Raw genomic sequence first — 10,000 nt, 5'->3', positions numbered from 1 at the left:
CCATCCAACTCACCAGGCAGACCCCAGTAACTGTCACTGCTGTGTACATGCACACACACCCTGAACTTGAGGCCTGCCACCTGACCCCAACATAGTGCCACCAGAAGACACAATTGTCAAAACACTCACTTTCAACTTTCTATACATGTGAGGACATTTGGTCCTGTGTGGTCCTCATGATGCTGCAAGACATACTCATGCATGCACACACGCACGCACGCACGCACGCACGCACGCACGCTCGCACGCTCGCACGAGTGGTAAATGCCCATGTGCCTGAGGAGATAAATACAGTCAAAAGGAAGGATAGTATAGGATTCCAAGTTCTAAATATTTAACCACTGGTGTTACTATTTTGGGCAAAAAACTGTGTTTTGAACATAGCGGTAATTCAAGCTCAAACGTGTTGTGATGCATGGAAATGACTTCTTAGTGGTTAAAACATTTTGCCAATAAATTATTTGTCTCCCATGCATTACCCACGCGTTACCCACGACGTGGCCCGCAAGTCAGCTGCTGTCCGAAAATGACGAGTATAGGAGCTTGCTCTGTCCCTTAATGGTATATTGGTCCAGCGCTATCTATTATGCCTACACCGGTATTTGCGCCTAGAGGTGTGGTCATGGGCATGTTGGCACGCTTTCCCCTAAATTGCTATTTTGGTCACACACATTTGGGAAGGTGCATAGTGGAGTTTAAAAGCACCCGTAAAGCCGTAATGCCAAATTAGTTTGGTATAGCAGTGCGCACTGCGCGCCTGCAATGGAGATGTCCGCGGAGTCCGGCTGCGCCATCTCTCCTTATTCTCCTACGCATCTCTTTGTAATTTTTCGAAAAGTGAGTGCCTGCCACTTCCTTGTGTTCATTGTGTTTATATAATTGTCTAGTCAAAGAAGTACAAGTGAGACAAGTGAGACTTCAAAGGCAGCAACACATCACTCTTCCATGAGCTATTAGACTGTAAGGCTATGAAGCAAAATAGCACTGCCTGGGCATAACGGCCAACGGATAAGGGATCTCTTAAAGGCAATGGAATCTGGCACGGTGATTGGTTTAGTTATTGTAATGCCCAAACCACACCTATGCTGCATAATGTAAGGGTAACGGAGGTGTTTTGGGATTTAGACAGGTAAAATACCAACTTTAATGGGGGAACACCCCTTCCACAATGCTAAATCCCCAAATAGTGGATTTAGGGTCTTTGAACGAAAAAAGAGCCCTAAATCCCATAGCACACACATCATATGACACATCATACATGACACATCATGAGTCATGATGTGTCATTATGATGTGTCATGTATGATTCATGACACATCATTCATGACACATCATACATGACACATCATAATGACACATCATACATGACACATCATAATGACATCATAATGACTAGGCATGTAACAATATATCGTATATTGATATATCGATATTAATCCCGACGATATGAATCAATTCATTGAAATAAAAAAATTGATTAAAAAACAAACAAAAAAGGGCGGGGGCTAGTGTGTGATGTGAAATGTGAGCTTTAGTCATATTCCATCAAATTCAAGTGCTTTTGGAGAGAAATGAGAGTCACTTTCAGTAGTAGAGCACTGTAGAGGGGAGCTGTGTGTGTCTGTGCCCAGGTGATGATGGTCGTTGATGCTCATCAAGGAAGGCAATACCTCATATCTTGATACGAATCGTATCGTGAGTTGAGTGAATCGTCACAAAGTCACACAGTCAAGATAGTTGCCCAATAATACAAAAACCTGGTTCATATACAGTTGCTGCATGTACAGTAGTATACACCACACCACCCATATATCATGTAGTATAGACCACCCATACATCATATAAATATGATATATATACACCACCCATATATCATGTAGTATAGACCACCCATACATCATATAAATATGATATATATACACCACCCATATATCATGTAGTATAGACCACCCATACATCATATAAATATGATATAGTATATACACCACCCATATATCATGTAGTATAGACCACCCATATATGGCACCTAAACTAAATAGTGATCATTATTTGCAAATATAATGTGACTCTGGAACTACTATGCACACATGCAAGCATGAATGCATGTGACACGCAGGCAGGCACACACACACACACACACACACACACACACACACACACACACACACACACACACACACACACACACACACACACACACACACACACACACACACACACACACACACACACACACACACACACACACACACACACACGCACATGCACGCATATCTGTCAGTCAGTGTCAGCAAGGTATGGTAATTATTGTTTAGATTCCACCCTCCTGCATGTGTTCTGTTGCAGTGCAGTAGGTGCAGTATGGGTTTACATTAGATTAGAATGTACAGAACATGGTGTTTCTTTCAGAACCATCTTTGCTATTGTTGCATAGGAAAGTCCTGGCTTGTTTCATTTGGATCATTTTCATGCACGCACTCACACACACACGCACGCACGCGCCCACAAATGCGCGCACACACACACGCACACGCACACGCGCACACACACACACACACACACACACACACACACACACACACACACACACACACACACACACACACACACACACACACACACACACACACACACTTTATAAACAAAGCACGTATACAAGCACTTGAAGCACATTATTCTGTAATTCTTGACTGATTAAATAAATCGTGTTGTAAATCAGCCCCACCAAAAATGTTCAGCCACATTTTGTACATAATTATAAACCATTTTGAAAATAACTAATCTACAAGCTCACATATCCGTAGCGGAGCGACATCACCTTGTAGATCGGCTATCTTTGAATAGTATACCATTTGAACTTTATCACTATAATATGCAGTGATGCCGCTATAGTCCTTTAAATCCTTCATTTTCCCACGTTGTAATCTTCCACTCATCTCCGCTTCATCTCAGAGGCATTATGGCCTTCTAGTCTTACCTACCCTGACTGTGGTGGTCTGAGACAAGACCAATGCAGACCCCCAGCTTTTGTCCAGGCTTGGGTATTGTGTGAATGGGATGTCCGTGTGAGGGGCCTCTAACCTCAGGCAAACCCGATATCTGCTCCCCTCCCCCTTCTCTCTGCATTGGGGCCCACCAGGACCTGCTGTCTACCTGCCAGCTGGCCTCTCACTCACATTCACACACCTAGGATGAAGGATGCCATTGTTGGAGCCATGTTGTCCCCCCAGTGTGTGTCAGTGTGTGTGTGTGTGTGTGTGTGTGTGTGCGTATAGGTGTACATGTGTTGTGAGAATGTGGGCTCCACGGAAGGTATCAGCGCTGATGCTCTTTGTGCTGCAGTCTGATGCAGCCTCTTATCTTTGTGAACTCTGAGTGTTCCTCTTTGAAGGTCTCTGCCATACATCTCCCAAAGAGCTGGCTGATCTACAGACAGTGACTATCACCTCTAATTGGCAACACACAGCGGAATCCTGAGTGTTAATTAAATTCTGGTAGTGTAAAAATGGAAACACTCAGGATGTGGCTGTGGTGTGCAAGTCTTAAAACTTTCTCTGTGGGGTGGCATACTTGCCAGTGCAAAGTGAGATGGAACAATATGCTTTCATTGCTGTTGAGTAAATTGTACCTTTTGCCACCAATGGCACAGCTGACTATGGCTATTTGAAGAGAGATATGTTGCAATATTTGTGTGTTTGACAAAGATCAATGTAAACTGTTCGTACGTATATGTGGGTCTTAAAAAATCCAGTGGCAACGTTTAACCTGGTAAACTATATGTTTCCCCCACAACTTGTCGGTTTTCTTTTTCACTGTATTGTTTGTCACCAAAGTGCCAGTATTTGTAAATGACTGGGCCTGCTTAATTTACACAGTATTGTGAATTAAAGTTTCTATTGCCTTCATGTGGTGGCCATCATATCATCAAGTATCACATGATACATCTGCGTCAATACCAGATTGAGCCGTTGCTGCAGTCTAGAAGAATTCAAAAACATTTTGTAACTAAAAACCCACAAACTGATGATTATTCATTTGCGTTCTGACAAATATACAGTATATTTTCAAAGCTCTACAACAGTTAGATATACAGTAGATTAGGCTCAAAAAGCCTCAAATCATGAACGCAGCGTGCAATTTACGTGAAATCTTTCACAGACTTTCCTATTAGGCTGAGGAATATATTTTCACATTGGCCTGTCATAGCGCCACCAACAGGTGAATATTTGCAAAACACATTTTTGGAACAAAATTCCTCAAATCATCCAATTGCCATCCAAGGCGTAGGAAGAAATGGCACCCATTTCACATTGGCCTATTATAGCGCCAGAGATATAGATGCACAACAAAGACAGCGCTTGTTTCACCTGACAAATGTGACTATGTTATCATTTCTTGTTTTCCTATTGATAAAGTTATATGGTGCTCGTCGCTACCCTCTGCAAGGCAATCGATAAACAGAAAATGGGTTTTAACCCCTTTTATCTCTTATTTGTTGCCTTAAAATCAGGACCTAACTGAAAAGACAGAAAAACAGGGTAGCAAAACAAATCTAGAGTAAAATTGAGTTTTATGTCAAACTTTGTTTGGGGTGTCATCAGATTGCAAATGGCTTTCGTCATAAATGTAAGTTAGTGATTCTAGCCTCTAAGATGCTTTTTAACAAGGCTAGACATTTATTTTTAAGTCAGTGTATAATTAGCTATTTCCATCTCTATTGCTTCCAGGCACTGTGATAATATGATGGACTACATTTATATAGTGTATTTCTAGTCTTTCCGACCCTTCAAAGCACTTTACAATGTACTTCACCCATTCACACAAATTCAAACACTGATAGCAGGTTAAACCATGCAAGGCACCAACCTGCTCATCGGGAGCCGTTAGGAGTTCAGCAGTGTCTTGCTCAAGGGCACTTCTACACCTAGTCAGGAGGAGTCGGCGATTGAACCTGGAACGTTCAGATTCCAAGACGGACACTCTACCTCCTGGGCCACTGCCGCCCTGAAACTACAGAAGAGTATTTTACCCTATTATGAAATCATCAGACCAACCAGGATTGATTTTACAGAAATGCTGGCAAGTCAGAGTGTGTGTGTGTGTGTGTGTGTGTGTGTGTGTGTGTGTGTGTGTGTGTGTGTCAGATAGACAGAGAGAGGGGGGGAGGGGGGATGATAAATGGCTTGTTTCGACCCTTCGGCTGTTGGGACAAGCAGACAGGCCTTTCAGTACAATCCACTGACTGGTCTAGTCAGCAGAAACAAATGAGCTATCGCGCGCACACACGCACACGCACACACACACACACACACACACACACACACACACACACACACGCACACGCACACGCACACGCACACGCACACGCACACGCACACGCACACGCACACGCACACGCACACGCACACAGAGAGAGAGAGAGAATAGGCCAGTCAGTTGTGAGTATGATGGATTGGACCTGAGGTCTGTCTTGTCTGGGTTATTGATAGGCAGGTATTGGAACAACATGAAATATTAATGGACTGGAGCAAATGCTAAAGCAGACTGAATACAGAGAGGAGAAAGGGGGAGACAATAACTATAAGCAATGGAGGGTGGCAAAAAATGACCATTTACAGTAAGCCTTACATGACCAAAATATAGAGGCCAGTTTTCAAAAGTGATTACTGAATGTGTGGGTCGCAGAAATAAAACAAGTGTCTATAAGAGTCCATCTAAAATCTAATTCATGTACAAAAACACATCCAAAGGTGGAGGAAATATGAATAAAAGACCTGCATTTTGATGTGGCCATCCCCTGGAACCCCATATGACGCCCCAGCAAGCAACGGAGCGATGGAAAGGAAGAAATTAATTAAGAAACAATTAAATGTATGCATCATAGACATAGGGAACAATAGTACGTAAGATAGAGAAAGATAGATATGCTGCTATCTCTCTCTCTCTCTCTCTCTCTCTGTCTCCTGTCTGTCACTTTAGCCCACATCCTGTTGTGGTGCGTTGCCCTCGTGATGCTTTGATATCTGAGAATCACACTGACTCTCTTGGACGGACAAAGCACACCTTTGTCTCCCTCACAGAGCGCAGAGTGTGTTTGTCTTTGTTTGTTGCAATCCCTGTGTGTGTGTGTGTGTGTGTGTGTGTGTGTGTGTGTGTGTGTGTGTGTGTGTGTGTGTGTGTGCGTGTGTGTGTGTGCGCGTGCATGTGTTGCCTATTGTGACGGCCCTGCCCCCTCTGCCTCACTGTAAGCTAGAGGGAAGCCTCTGTGATGGCAGAGTGGAGCAGGCCATCAGCCCAATTGTGCTCACCTGAGGTGGGTGTGGCTTAGGGGACTATATAGAGAGCTCTCCTGGCTGCAGCTCACTCTTCTCTCTGTCCTCCCTGCAAGCAGGACTGCCACCTGGCTCAAGGGCCTAACCACCCTTTTGTTGAGTTATGTTTTGCACCAGCTAATACAACACGCACACACCACTCTCCATACATCCACACACTGCACACATTACTGATGACTGATATCCTCACATCCCACACTTCACTATTTTGCTATGCTTTATTTACTTTAATATAATAAATATAATTACAAAACGTTATACTCTTGTGTGGACTCCCTGTTTTTGCCATGCATCCCCTAGTGCATGACAAAATGGGGGCTCGTCCGTACATAATTAATTAATTGATCAGATTGTTTGGTTAAAAAAAAAAAAAATCAAAAAAAAATATATATAATATATCATTTTTGTTTTTTCCCGTTTGTCTTGGTTGGGAGTTTCACACTTGAGTTGCTTGTTTGTTTTTGGTTAGGAGCCGGACAGAGAAAGCATTTGGCCCCAGTTTACAGAGTTACAACAAAGGTAAGTGTTGGGATGTGTTTGCAAGTGTTAGTTAAATGTGTTTTAGTTGGAACAAGTCCCTTAGCGACCGGCACTGTTAGGGTGTCAGTTGTTTGTTCCTTTCTTTGATTTACTCTTAGTGGAGTTTTGGTTAGCGGCGGATCTTGGGGGTCACACTAGGTGGCTGGAGGGGAGAAATCCTCATGCCCGGGTGCCGACGGTAGGTAAAGATAGGTAAGTTAGTTAGGAATAATAGGGAAGTTAGGGGGGGGTTTGTTCCATTTTGATTAAGGTTACTGTACTGCACTTTGCAATGCACAGCCCCAACACTTGGTTTTGTTAAAGTTTATTTAAATTTGCATACAAAAATGAGTTCAGCTACAGATAAGTTTATTAAGTCCCCGTCAGTGGGGTTACTCGATATTTGTGCGAAGGATCAGCTATTGGTAATTGCTAAACATTATGACATCACAGTGACAGAAAAGCTCAAGGCAGCAATGAAGGCCAGTTTAATCAGTGGTCTGGTAGACAAGGGCATTTTGCAGCCTGTTGAAGACAAGGAGGATGAGGTCAGTTCAGAGGTTGAGTTCAAATGGAGGAAAGAACTTTTGATGTTAAAACAACAACATTCCTTGGAAGTGGAAAAAATGAAACAACGAACTGAATTGGCCAAATTAGATTTGGAATGCAAAAAGCTAGAGTTGGTTGAACAGGGAAAGTTATCAGCAGATGCATTGAATAATGGTAATACTGAAAGGGGAGGAGGTGTCAAAGCTATGGACATTGGCAGTAGCCTGAGGCTCCTTCCCAGGTTCAATGAAAAGGATCCTGACACATTTTTTATCTTATTTGACAGAATTGCAGAGGCACAAGGTTGGACAGACACAAATTGCGCTATAATGGTGCAGTCGGTACTCACAGGGAAAGCACAAGAGGCATTTGCTGCGTTAACGTCTATGGACTCTAGGAGTTATGCAAAAGTTAAAGAGGCAGTGTTAAAAATATACGAGATGGTGCCAGAGGCTTACAGGCAGAGGGCTCGTGGCTGGCGAAAACGTGACAAAGAGTCACATGTGGAGTTTGTCAGAGATTTGAGTACACAGTTTTCACGCTGGTGTTCATCATCTGAAGTTGAGAATTTTGAACAATTGTTTAATCTCATGGTCTTGGAGCAGTTTAAGAACACTCTGTCGTGTAATATTGCTACATACATCACTGAGCACAAAGTAAAAACGGCTACTGAGGCAGCAGTTTTGGCAGATGAGTACGTGTTAATTCACAAGAATAGTTACAGTGATCATGCTAGTGAGAATGTGTTTCCTCGTGTAAAGGATGCTCCAGAGGTTTACAGAAATACGGCCGACAGCAGGGTGACACCAGGGACACATGACAAATCAGTGGGTGTATGTCATTATTGTAAATCTGCAGGACACTGGAAAAATGAGTGTCCGGTCCTCAAATCTAAGGACAAGTACAACAGCTCACAGGTTAAACCAGTGGCACTGGCCAACTCACTCAGCCCAGTGGCTTTGCCTTTAGGACAGCAGAGTGTGCTATGGAAGCCAAAAACGGCTGATGCATACTTGCCATTCATTTCTAATGGTTTTGTGTCTGTGATGGGAAGTGACAAACAAATACCAGTGAAGGTGCTACGAGACTGTGGATCACTAGATTCCTTTGTACGAGAGTCAGTGTTGCAGTTTACAACTGAGACTGATACAGGGGAGAACATTTTGGTTCAGGGAATGGGCATGTTTGTGTTTTCTGTGCCAATCCATAAGATGTCCCTCACTTCAGAGTTGGTAAATGGAGAGGTTCACATGGGGGTGAGACCGGAGTTGCCGGTTGCAGGGGTGGACATCATCCTGGGTAATGACCTTTGTGGGGAACGAATTTGGTCTGATCAGGTACCAAATGTAATTACCAGGAAGTGGCCTGGAGATGTTCAGCAGGACAGTGTATCTGATGGTACAGTGGTGTATCCAGCTTGTGCTGTTACACGTGCCATGGCCGCCTCACATGAGAACCAGAGTGTTGATCAGGGCGAGAGGTCTGGTCTGGTTGATTTGACGTTGCCTGAGCAGTTTAAATCTATGTCACATATGGATTTGGCTGTAGAACAGAAAAATGATGCTAGCTTGTCACAGAAAAAAATGAAATCTCTTCATGACAGACGTGCAGAGCCTAGGCAGTTTAAAGCTGGAGATCAAGTTTTGCTCATTAAGCCTATAATAACTTCTCCTTTCCAGGCCAAATTCAGTGGGCCTTACACGGTTGTGAGACAGGTGACAGAGCAGAACTACATAATAGCTACTCCAGAGAGTAGAAAGAAGACGAAAATGTGTCATGTCAATCTGCTAAAAGCCTATTACTCAAAGGAGTCTGATGGTAAAGCAGGAAATGGGGAAAGTGTTAATTCCTGTCTTTGTACAACCAGGGTAGATGGGTCTTCACCTGTGTTGGCTACTCCAGAGGAGGGTGAGACCCCGGCGGTCATTTTGCAGGGTCGGTTGAACAACACAGAATCCTTGAGTAAACTTGATTCTAATCTGGCCTATTTGAATGATGATGAACGCTCTGAGTTGGTGACTCTTATTAACGGATATCCTGCTTTGTTGCACGATGTGCCCACTCGTACCCATTTAATTGAACATGATGTGGAGGTGGATGAAACAGCAGTACCTATAAGGCAGCGTTTGTATAGGGTGTCTCCTGAGAAACGTAAATATTTGAACAAAGAGGTGGAGTACATGCTGGAGAACCATTTTGCTGAACCATGCAGCTCAAGCTGGGCATCACCTTGCCTACTGGTCGGTAAGCCTGACAAGACCTACAGAGTGTGTACAGACTATCGAAAGGTCAATAATGTAACTAAGCCAGATGCTTTTCCCCTTCCACGAATGGAAGACTGTATAGATGAAGTGGGATCAGCTAAGTATGTTAGTACATTTGACCTTTTACAAGGATATTGGCAGGTCCCTCTGTCGAAGCGAGCACAGGAAGTTTGCGCTTTCATTACACCATCTGGTTTATACAAGTACACTGTTATGCCTTTTGGTCTGCGAAATGCGCCCGCAACTTTTCAGCGCCTCATGAATTTGGTGGTGGCTGGTTTGGAGGGATGTGCCGTATACCTTGGTGAGGTGGTAATCTACAGCGATACCTGGTCT

General features: G+C 43.5%; 1 long non-coding RNA gene across 1 annotated transcript in view; it reads right to left on the bottom strand.

Moving 5' to 3' along the window:
* LOC310859408 overlaps positions 1-10,000 on the bottom strand; it is a 36,570-nt gene that overhangs the window by 18,635 nt on the left and 7,935 nt on the right. The window contains exon 3 of the long non-coding RNA XR_014569302.1: positions 4,867-5,010. This is a non-coding gene — a long non-coding RNA (uncharacterized lncRNA). The remainder of the gene's footprint in view (positions 1-4,866; positions 5,011-10,000) is intronic.

Source organism: Protomyctophum parallelum (assembly GCF_964188405.1).
Source record: "Protomyctophum parallelum genome assembly, chromosome: 5".
NCBI lineage: Eukaryota > Metazoa > Chordata > Actinopteri > Myctophiformes > Myctophidae > Protomyctophum > Protomyctophum parallelum.
Note: the sequence above shows the minus strand (reverse complement) of the source record. Positions and strands in the feature narration are given on the sequence as shown.